Below are 12,843 nucleotides of genomic sequence, written 5' to 3' on the forward strand. Positions count from 1 at the left end.
TTTAGTTACTTACCTCTTCTTTTTGAAGCACTTTGGTATTTGGCTTCTGAGGATCCTCAGTCCTCTAACTTTCCTTCCTAGCTCCCTGGCTGTTCCTTCTCAAGTTCTTTTGCTGGTTCTTTCTATCTTACTTTTGATGTTTAAGTGGTGGAATGAACTGAGGATCAATCTTTGTCTCTCTTTTCTAAGTAAATTTTCTCTTTTTTTTTCCCCAAAGATTTATTTATTTTAGAGAAACAGAGAGAGAGCATGCATGAGCAGGGGAAGGGGAAGAGGGAGAGAGAGAATAGACTCCCCGCTAGGCAGGGACACCATGTGGGGCTCAACCCCAGGACCCTGAGATCATGACCTGAGCTGAAGGCAGAGGCTTAACCCACTGACCCACCCAGGTGCCCTTCTAAATAAATGTTCTGTTCTCACCTTTAGCCTTTCACATCACCTGCAGACTACTTCTCTAGGGAGCTACTCTGCATCTCTTCTGACTTATAGGTTATACTCCTCACACTTACAAGTTGCCAAACAGAACTCCTGATCCCTTACCCCCCCACATTGATCATCCTGCAGTGTTCTCATCTCAATGGATGTCACAGGTATTCATGCAGCTATTTAGACCAAACCTTATATTGGCCTAATTTCCACTTTCCCTCACCCTCATAGTCATTGCATCAGCATTTTATTGCTTTTACTTTCAAAATATATCTTAATCCAACCTCTTCACAACAGATACTCAACTATCAAGTCCCCTTTCTCTGTCTTCTAGTCAGTCATGGTTCCCTGTGACTGCTCTCCTGCCATCCACATTTCCCTTTCTTCTGTTTATTTTTCCTACACAACAAACAGAGTAATCTCTTTTTTCTCATAAATAAGACCAAGTCACTCCAAAGGATTTCCACAACACTCCCCACACATCACTCCTCACCATCCCTACAGGGACCTCTGTGGTCTGTATTCTGTCTGTTTCGAGATTTATCACTCACTACAGTCCTTCTTTTTTTTTTTTTTTAAAGATTTTATTTATTTATTCGACAGAGATAGAGACAGCCAGCGAGAGAGGGAACCACAAGCAGGGGAAGTGGGAGAGGAAGAAGCAGGCTCATAGCGGAAGAGCCTGATGTGGGGCTCGATCCCATAACGCCAGGATCACGCCCTGAGCCGAAGGCAGACGCTTAACCGCTGTGCCACCCAGGCGCCCCACTACAGTCCTTCTTATTCATGCCTCTTCAGTATACTTGCTACCCATAAACAGGACAACATGCCTAGAATAATTTTGCGCGGGTCTTTATTTACATGGCTCTCTTTCTTCATTTGTCAGACTCACCTGCCACCCCTGGGTGAGGCCGTCCCTGGCAAACATGCACAGAAGAGTCTCTTCCCACTCCACATTTTCTCCACAGCCTTCAGCAGTAAATGGTCATCCCTACCTGATGCTTCTGGATTTATGTTGTACCAACTGGAATCTAAACACCATAAGAAAGGCTGTGTAATACTTTTTTGTCTTGCTCACTGCTATATCGTCAGCCCCTAAAAAAATGTAAGGGTTCAACAAATATTTGCTAGGTCAATTTGATTCATTTTGGATTGAGCATTTGTTAATGTAAAAGCCAATAATTATATTAACTTCAGACAGAGATGCTGATAACCCTCTTCATCTATTTTAAAGTAAAAAAATGATACCATAATAGTTCTATTATTCTAGACGTATAGGCTCTTATTTGTTTTTCAAAATATCGAGGCAATTTTAGCAGGTCAGGGACATGCTCCTTTCCTCTTCACACACTGGAAAAACACCTGCTACTAATACCTTCTCTCTGTGGGGTGGTTTTATAGGCCATCCTCTCATCCTGACAGAAAGAGAGCAACTTCCAGGCTGAGTTATCTGAATAATGAGAATAAGTGGTTTCAGTGTCTTTCGGAAAAGAATTCTTAAATATTTTAGAAAACTTTCCAGTAAACACATAAAAAAGAGGGTTTTGTGATTGGTCCTCAGGTATATAAAATATTCAGTTGAGCAGAATATCATTTTTTTAAATATTCCAATTAATTGAAGCATCATCATTTATATTTATACATCCTTGCATGTTTACATACTTACTAATATCTATTTAAGCTATTGCATTTGAGAATTGATCATCCCTGTTAAATGAGAAGTCTACCACTATAAATATATCTGAGAATTTTAAAAAGAAATAAATGGGTAGGTAGGTAGATAGCTAGCTAACTAGATAGATATAGATACAGATATATCCATGAGCTAAAAAATTCTTTACAGCCCCCACTATTTTATTGTATTAATTTAATAGCAAAATAGTCTCTAGATTTAAAGCTCAAATCCTTACTGCCATCCAGTTATAAACATTGCTATTACTTAAGCCAGCAAAATGTTTGATATTAGATATTAACTTGGTATAAAATAAGGTACTTTAAGTGATGAAAAAGCCCATCTTTGAAAAGGAAATGTTGTGTAGATTAATGAAATTATGTGAGAGGCACTTTAGTCTCCTCAGAAGGATATTAAAAGGAAAATACATATTATTAACCGATTTGGAAACAGCTAAAATGGAACTTCTTAAATAGTAATTGCTGTTTTCAAATGCTTTAAGGACTCCAGGCATATAAAAGAGGAGCCAATGAATCTTAGTGTGGACATCTCTCCCTTGTATACAGTTAGCAGCAAGAAGTTCCCTTCACTGTTTCCAGTGACAATCATTGTAGACATCACTTTCAGAAACCATGTGACCCAGACTGTTGGCCAGTCCATTGCTTTGCAAGCTGCCGTATGCCTGTTAGAGCAGACCAGTGCTGGCGCGCCTGGAGCACCCTGTCTGATGAGCAGCTCTATTGTAAGCACGGATGCGACTCCCTAGAGCATCAATTTTATTAGCGGATTTGAGAGAAAACTAATGTTTTTTGATATTTAAACTAGCATGGCTATATTATGGGTAGAATGTAAAATTTACATGAATTTTTCAAAGAAATCCAAAGACCTAAAATAAATGTCACGTTTCTAGTTGGGAGCCTATGGATTTCTCATTCACTCCCCTTTGCCATTAGAATAATTCGGTGGGAAAGTTGGTGACACAATGCGTCACCAGCTCTTTGATAATCTGCATTAAATAAAAATGAATTTCTTTCAAGATGGTAGCTATGCCTATTCTGTAGAAACTTGTTTCTTCCTCTTTCCTCAGGGCCAGCTGCAACCCCGGTTTTGGTTAGGAGAACTTGGTATTCAGGGATCTCATTCCTTTTCTCTCTTCGTTTCTTCTTTTCTCCCTCACTTAGTCTCTTCCTCTTTCTCTGTGTTCTCCTTTCCTTTCTCCCTCTGTCCCTGTCCTTCTCCCATTTTCTCACTCTTGTTTTCTTCTTTTCTGACTTCAAGTAATTATTGGATATCTCCTATCTCAGGCACTGTGTTAAGCATCATGGTTGTAAAAATGGAAAAAGTGAGCCATACAACATTGAACTTTGCCTTAAGCTCCAGGATAAAATGATCTATATTTATTTATTCATAACGATACCAGGGTGTCTTATATAATGCATAGCATATATTAGATGCTTAATAAATATTTATGAATAAACAAATCAAAGAATACATAAATAAATATAATGAAGTAGGAGCATAAAGAAGTTATTTTATACATGAGTTTCATTTGATCCTGTCATTTGAGATTTGAACTCATTGATAAATGGGGGAAGAAGAACAGCTACCACGGAGACTAAAATGACATGCGGCTGTTTCCCAGAAAACACATACAGTGCGGGATCTTTGTCTTGGTCTTGAATGAAGTCTGACAAGAGTAAAAGAAAGGAAGGACCATCCCGTGCAGGGGGAAGAGAACATTCCCAGACAGTCAGGCACGAAATGGCACCGTGTGTTCAACAAATGATTCAACTTCATTTCAGTGTGGCTGACCGTGCAAAGGAGATGAGTGTTTGAGAGCAAGGATAAGATGATTGGTAGAAATAGTGGAAAATGTGTTGTACACCAGAAACTAACATAACATTATATATTAATTATACTTCAGTTAAAAAAGTATGTTGGAAAACAGAACAAATGACCTTGTATATCATCTCAAACACTTGCATTCTTAAAAAAATGGGAAGATTGAGATATTAAATAAGAGATGAATAAAAGATAGCTTTATAAATTATTGAACTTGAAGAATCCTTAAGTGGAGAAATGTCTGCTCCTCTCAACAGGTTGATTGGGGATTTTATTACTTTGTGCCTATGCAGCCATACAGTGTCTTTATTCCTCTGTTAGGTGAGTATTTACTAAGTCCCTATTGTTTATGCTACTTTGTACTACAGTAATTAATTAAAGAAAAATAGCTGTGCATGTGACTTTCAGTTTGGGGTTAGCAATTCATCATTCTTGCCGCCTTGTTTTCTCCACTGACATTTTAGATTTTCTTCCATTAAAACACTCACCGCTTCCTGAAGTTCTCTCCCTTGGCTTCATCCTGTGCTTTTACCCCTAAATAGTGATTCTTTCAGAACTCTCACGCAGAGGTCATGGTGAGCATTCTAAAGAGAAGGGAATGCACTGGTGAGGTGAATGTTTCCCATTCACCTCTCCAGAGACTTGTCTGAGGAGGTAATTTGCCATGTTGTCAAATTTATCATTTAATTTTAATCCACTGTTTGTGTATTTTTGCACGTTCTAACAATATCAAGTGTTGGTGCCAAATAGCATGCTGTTTAAAATTTTGTTTAGAACCTTACATGGCTCTCTCCGGATTACTTTAACTAAATCAGTTTTTGTACTTTTTCTCACTTTTTAAATTTTCTGCGTTTTTTTCTTTGTGTTTGGGAAATGGAGAGTAAGGAAACATCCCAAAGCATAAAACCCATAAACACAAACTATTTCACAGAATTGTATACTTTCCTTCTCCCAATAAGCTCTGTAAAGAGTATGCTAGAAATCTTTTTTTTTCAAATCATGTGTTTAAAATTATTCTAAAATAAATACTCAACATGTCTGACTTCCTTCCTTTCCTGCAAGGTCCTCCATTTGGTTCCATGTATTATTTTCCTCTCTATCCCTAGCATGTAACATGATGCTTGGTATATGTAGGCGCTCGGTAAATATCACTCATATGAACTATACACACTCAAAGAAGGAGAAGGAGGTTTGGATTTACCTGATGCTTCTTTCTAATTCAACATAACAAATAATTTTGTTTGCCATTTTATAGAAGTTTTCTAACACCTTCATGGGGGAGCAAGTGACAAGGAAATACTTTATTGGCAGACAAGGGTGGTAGCTGCTTTTTGAAGAAATCCTAAACTGAAGCGTGAATGCACATATACTGCATTTTAGGAAACACCTACAAATTAAATTATTTCATTCTGTTAGACTAATAAATCATTTTCAAATGAAGTTTTAAGAAATGTCTCTTTTTAACCCTGAGATACTTTCAAATCCTTCAAAACATCCCAATGATATTATATTTGCCCATGTGTCCCAGTGGATGTTTTGGGACATGAATACCGGGAATGAATAATGAATAGAGTTACCCCAGCAGCTTCCATACATGTTTGCAATGAGGGAAATGTATATCTTTGCTCTCCAATATGGTAGCTACTAACCCCATGTGGCTATTGAGTACTTGAAATGTGGTTAAGTGTGAGTGAGAAACTAAATTTTTAATTTTATTTCATTTTAATTAGTTAAAATTTAAGTAGTCACATATGGCAAATGTCTACCATATTAGTCAGTGCAGGGAAGTTTCTTGAATATAAAGTACATGATCCCATCAAGGCAGGTTATAATAATAATCCATTCATTGTAATCCCCTGTCCTTGAAAGCAACATCATGAGGATGTCAGTAAGAAACCATTCTTTTTTGCTTTGTTTTTTGCAAGCCCTAATGTAGTAGGAAGAATTTGAATAATGAATTAGAATAACTAAATTCTAGTTCTCTGTATTCTTTACTGAGTTTGTTTGTTTGTTTATATACAAGGCATAATACTCTAGCTGAATTTCTCACAGGGTCTTTATGATGATAACATTTACATTTTAAAAATTATTAAGCACCTGCTAATTGCTAGATGTGAGGGAAATTGTTGGTTTGCCTAGGTGAATAAAATATGGTCTCTGGCCTTAAGCTTACAGTTGGGATTTAGACTTCCTGTGACAATGTATTTAATATTTATAAGGTTCAATGGAAAGTAAAGTAGTATTATTTTTCCGTTATTTAGCTACTCTAATGATTCCTGTATATAAAGGTCAGACTTCAATAATACAAGATATTGGGGAGTGAAGCAATAATTGTAAATGACGAAAGACTCAAAAGTGGATGTAGTTAAAAATCCAATGAGAGTTCATTACATTGCAGTTGACAAGGAAATCCAACTGTTTGTGTGACACACTTTTCAACATTTCAATGATTAGAATTTCATGTGATGACATTAAACAAGACATGTTGAAACTTTAGGAATTTTATGTAATTTATGGAAAAGCATTTACCCACACACTGTAACCTACGAAGGTTTACCATCACTTGCTGACATTGCTTGTCTTGTAACTTAACATGCCAGATAAACAAGTCTAATTAGAAAAAAAAAAATATTGGGAAGAAAAAAAAAATCAGAAAATAAAAGACCAAATTGAAGAAAGCTAAATGTTCTAAGACCACAGATATCTCTCAGGGAATGGTATCAGATAGGTGACAGGAAGGCAAGAGACTTTCTCTTGGATTGAAAGTGAAAATAAACACGAATATCTGACCAGTGCTTTAGGTGTATGAACTATGGTCACGGTATTTAAGGTATGAAATCCAAACTCTAGTATTGTGGAAAACAAGAAAAGATAGAAAATGAAGAAGAAAATAAATTTGTAAGAGGCAAACAAAATGTAGAAGGGAGGTCAGCCCAGGAACAAGGAAGAAATTAATGAAAAGCAGAAGCTAGATGAAGGCAGCTTTGTTTTTTCCATAAAACAAATAGAATATGGATAAAAAATGAAGTGGCTTCACAGGGTGAGACCAAGGCCCTGCATGTTTAAGCAGCCACCAGTTGCATCCTCGGCACAAGTCTGAAAAACAGGAAGTGCACGTTAGTCAGATTGTGTTTACTGCAACCATTTTAATGGACATGAGAGCATCTCTTAACAAGGAGAATGGATTAGTCATTGTATTGTTTCTTTTTCAGAATATTCTCTATGCCAAAAAATATTTTATGACTTTTTAAAAAATTTTTAAAAGATTTTATTTATTTATTTGAGAGAGACAGACAGAGGTAAGGGCAGAGAACAGAAGCAGAAAGGAGAGGGAGAAGGAGACTTCCCGCTGAGCAATGCGGGGGGGCTGATGCCAGGACCTTGGGATCATGCCCTAAGCCTAAGGCAGATGCTTAACCGACTGAGTCACCTAGGTGCCCCATTTTATGACTTTTAAACATAAAACTACTTTAACGGGGCTCCTGGGTGGCTCAGTTGGTTAAGCACCTACCTTGGGCTCAGGTCATGATCCCATAGTCTGCTTCTTCCTCTCCTCTTCTTTTGCCCCTCCCCTCGGCTGGTGTTCTGTCTCTCTCAAATAAATAAATAAACAAACAAACAACGATCTTTAAAAAAATAACTAGTTTAACACTTACAACCCAATGAATTAATAAGCATGATCATCTCTGTCTTACATGGGAGGATACTGGGTCCCAAGAGGTTATGTAACCTACTATTGAGTGAGGTCAAGTCTATCATTTTAGATGATATGTGTACAATTAAGAAGACAAAGGTTTTCATTGAAAGCAAAAATGACCAAACATCTATTTCTAAGCTTAAAATTTGAAGTTTCAGTTATTGGACTACTCAGTGACCTAGTACAACTTTTTTTTTTTAAGATTTATTTATTTATTTATTTATTTATTAGACAGAGACAGCCAGCGAGAGAGGGAACACAAGCAGGGGGAGTGGGAGAGGAAGAAGCAGGCTCATAGCAGAGGAGCCTGATGTGGGGCTCGATCCCGGAATGCCAGGATCACGCCCTGAGCCGAAGGCAGATGCTTAACGACTGTGTCACCCAGGCGCCCCCCCCCTTTTTTTAACACTAAGTGCTGAGTAATTGTTGGATGAGAAATAAAAGGTTTTCTCGGGAAACACACCTGGCTTAGGTGCTAGGCTATCAGATAGGCATAAGATGTGATTCCAGCTTTTGATGAGCTTCCAGAAACCTCTTCGTCACTCCCCACTGGTGCCCAAAATTCAATATATCCAATTCGTCCAACTGGAACCCCCTTCCTCAAATTGAGATATTTTTCCCCAATACTAACATCGAAGAGAATGCCAAGACTCTCAAACTTTCTACCCCCGAATTCAGTATTACTTAAGGATCTCTTACCTATTTATTGCTACCTACCTATGGCTGCGTCTACAATACTAGCCTCAGGAAGTAAACACCCTTTCCTTAATCCCCCACCATGGAGACCAATTGGTGTTCTAATAGGACCTTATACACTTGCAGGGATCAGCAAACATTTTCTGTGAAGGTCTAGTTTGTTTTTGGCTTCCTGTTAAGGTATATGTCTCAAGCATGCATCTTTGCCTTTGTAGTGAATGTAGCCATGGGCAGTATATAATCGAATGGCCATGACTGTATTACAATAAAACCTTGTTTACAAAAACTGGCTGCCTGCAGATTTAACCTATGGGTTGTGATTGCCTGACCCCTGAATACAAGTGTAGCATAGAGAGAGCTCACCCTCACCTACAATAAAAGTAATCGAATTTGGGTGCTGTGTCTCTGGTCTGTTTTTTGGCTAGTCATCTGAGGTAGCTGAACGTTCACTCATGCATGACCTGGAGGTTAACGAGGTGGAGACACTCATGTTTATGGGAAATCTAGAAGAGTAGACACATTTCAAGAGCAGGACTTGGGATGAGGACAGTCACTTCCTCATGTACTGTTCAGCTGCTTCCTTCCTTAAAAACTTGTAAGGACTTTGTAATTTTATTGAAGTAATTCGTGGTTTCTTTTCATACGGTTTAGTTTATTGGCCTTTAGGCACTAGTTACAATTTCTAAGAAAGAGGTAGATCTAAGAGGCTAGGAAAAATGAAGATTCAGTTCATTATAGTTGCAGGGGAAAAAAAAGGAGAAAAGAATCATGGAAAAATGCTGATACCTGATGGCAGATAATGATATGTTACTGTATTCTGGATCAGTTAATTTCTCTGAATCTTCTTTCAACTATTTATATTCTCAGGCTCTAGGGAAAATAGAGGTATAGATATGCTACCTACTGGGTTAAATAGTACTTACTTTCATTTCTTATAATCTGACTTTTATCAAGATTGACAAAGGGGTGTTCACTTTGCTTCAACAAGTCTCAGATTGCCGAATCTGTGCTCACTCGCTTGAGTCCTCTTGTGATAAGCGAGGCTATAATCATCCACCCTCTGAGCCACCATCATTCTGGTTAAAGATCAGATCCTTTTGTGACTAATCCCAGATTTCAGGGACTCTCAAGAAATTTTTCATCTAATTTGAGAGCAGAGAGAAATTGCTCTGGAATGAAACGATACAAGTACTTAGAATACTATAGAATCCCCATTCCTTTAGGGTCTTTTGCAACAGGAACTAAGATTAGCCAATCACTTCATTATTAGAGGGAAAAACACATTTATCAGATACCAGACATAATGTCAAGTCCTAGGATAAAGTGTTGAATAAAATAGACATTCCTATACTCTCTTGGAACTTGAGGGTGAGTAAGGGAGAGAAAATTATCTAACATACATACTTTGCCATGGACATACCTTAACCATGCCTACTGCCTTATTTATTACAGTGGGTGATACAGTGTGTCAGAAAGACTTCCATGAGGAAGGATATTTAATCTGAGACTGAAGGATGAGTGGGGATCACTAGGCAAGGAAAAGACAAGAGCATTCTAGTCAAATGCAATAGCACAGGTCACATTTTTGAGATGAGAAAAAAAAAGAGAGAGAGATTGGTACAAAGAGAGAAGTATTATCAGAAATGAGAGGTACAGTCAGACTGGATGAGAAAGGGTCACATGGAAGGTCTTAAAGTCGAAAAGATGGGGCTGCAGAGGTAAGAAGGTAGAGTTCTTGCAGGTTCTTGTAACTAGTGATTATAAAGCCTAAAAAACCAAAAAAACAAAACAAAGTAAAACAAAACAAAACAAAAACACTCCACCATTGGAGAGTTCTGAGCAGAAGAATGGCATCAATAGAATTGCCTTTTTGAATGATTATGCCGACTGCTGTTTGGATAAAGGAGTGGAAGAATAAAAACAGAGAGCAAGCAAAGCAGCTTGAGGACTACTGCAGGTAGTGGTTCGGGTTTGGCAAATCTTGATCAACTCTTGTCGGGAGCTCTGGAACAAATCTTGAGTTCTGGCCATCATAGTTGACCTTCACGGGGCCAAGATGACAGCATTTCCAAGATGTTCCTCCAAAAAGCCTGTGTTTCCCATAATTTATTCCTTCTCCTTACTGAGGTACCATAAGGCTTTGCAGGTCAGTGACTGTGAGGCATCTTCATTTTCCTCATAGTATCAATCACAGGCAAACTCACGAGGTGATTTTTCTGCCTCCTCCTTCATCCCGCGTCCCTGCCAAAGATCATTAATGTGATCCTTTTGAGCAATCTTACAGTTCATGCGGGTTTCCAAGCAGGCAACTCCAGGCCATCTCCAGTGCATGGAGATTAAGACACAATTGCCGTCCCTTGCAAATTGAAGTGCTCAAAAGTTGTGTATTGAAAGAATTAAAACACTGTGTCTCACTCTTCATTATCCGTCTACCTATTCAAGCCTATCTTTTATCATAAAATAATGTTACTCTGAGCTTTTCCAAACCTAGGTAGTGAGCTCCTTCAGGGAAATTATCATGGGTTTTCTGTCTTTATAACCCTGATAACTGTCAGTGGTCAGAACTAGTTAGGATTTGATAATGTTTATCAAATGTAAACAGCAATGAGAATAATAAGTCTATCTTCCCAGGCACAGTTTGCGTGCATTGTCATTTATGCCTCATGACAACTCCACAACTATTTACAGATTAGACAATTACAGAGAAAAAATACAGTTTTATAGGATTCACACATCATAAATAAAAGGACTACAATCAGAACACAGAGCTATGCCTCCAAAGTCACATGTTCTTAAATAATGCCCACTAGGCCTGAGGTGGTAGGAGAAAGAGAGCAAGGAAGGGAAGGAGGAGAATAGAAGGAATACACTGCTCTGAGTGTATATATCATAATGAAATATAGAATGGAAAAATAACAGTTGAATAATTTGGGCAGTACTTGAAAGAATGCAGGCTACGTGTTACAGCAAAAGAAAGGAAAAGGTGATTTGTAATGCCAGAAGGGAGGGCAGCCAACTGGAGTTTTGATTGAAAAAAATAAATAAAAAGGAGATAAACAAGGCAGAAATCTGAGAATTGAAATGGAATGGGTCTGGGGTTTGAAATAAGGCACCGTTGTTTGAACTTGATCCATTCTAGGAAGGCAATGAGGGCATCTCATAAGAAAGACAGCACTACGGTCCATGGGATGAGAGAGGATTCAGCATTTGATAAAGCAAATTCTGAAATTGCTTCTACTCATGTTATCATTCACTGCTGAGGACTTTGGTCTTATCTCTTCTAAAACATAAAAGAAGGCTAATTCATTTTAAAAGCAGTGTTCTATTTGTCCCTCTGCAGTCCACTCAGTGAGCTAATGTATTTAGAGAGCTTTTATCATGGAGCCAGCTTGATTTCTCCCTTCCTCATACTAAGTAAATCTCAGTGAATTAAATGACACAAAGCCATCTGCTTTCTATAAATAAACTCTTCTAGTACCTGGCAAATCTTAAAAGTCAAGCTGACAATGAATTTCTGTAGGATCGATGATCCAAATTGTATAATTCATCTTCTAAGGAATACTGGTCTTGGTGTGGTCAACAGGAAGAGTATGCATCCACGTTTCTGACTTGGAGGTCAGCATTTTATAGGAAATTCAATTTTACTGCTATAATCATTGCACATGCTGGTCCAGCTGTCAGGATTAAATATTCTCTGCTGTAATGTTGGGACAGCACCTACTCCTCCTTACAGTCATCTCAAATACATCTTCCTTATGACAGCTGCTCTAATTCATTAGTAGACCATTTATTCTTTGTTTCTGAAAAAACACAATAATAACGTATTGGTCATAGTAAGTATTATTATTATTTGATTAATAGGAAATGAATATGTGCTAGCCACTAACATGCATCACTTGTATTTATTTCTCATGGCAAGTCTTGGAGATAAATACAAATACCACCTTTATTATCTAGATGAGGAAAATAAGGCATAGAAGAGTTCAGCAGTTTCCTAAGACTATACAGCTATGTCATGATGGAATGGAGTTTGGGAGCGTAGTAACCTGCAATCTGATGTATTTTTGTTAATCATTATGCAATGAACATGCAAGGGCAGCACTTTCCTTGTTACTTATATTTGTGTATATGTCTGTCTACTCCCAAGAAATTGGAATACCTTGAGGGGAGAAACCATATATATTGCTCATTTTTATTTTAGCACCCCTTAAGAGAATGATTGGCTCATAGTAGAAATTCAGTTAAACTTTTCCAAACCTCCTTCCTGTATTCGTCTGAGAGACCAATCATAGGCACATTGTAATTTGTTAAGAGGATTCAATGAATTATCCTGTGCTAAGGTTTTCAGACTTGTTCCTGACACACAGGAAGTTTGTGGTAAATATATTAATTACTTGAAGGAGGTTGGAACTAAGTCTCAGTAGAAATGTTAAGATATTTCTGTTGAGGGGCACCTGGGTGACACAGTTGTTAAGCTTCTGCCTTCGGCTCAGGGCGTGATCCCAGTGTT

This window comes from Ailuropoda melanoleuca, chromosome 12 (assembly GCF_002007445.2).
Source record: "Ailuropoda melanoleuca isolate Jingjing chromosome 12, ASM200744v2, whole genome shotgun sequence".
Taxonomy (NCBI): Eukaryota; Metazoa; Chordata; class Mammalia; order Carnivora; family Ursidae; genus Ailuropoda; species Ailuropoda melanoleuca.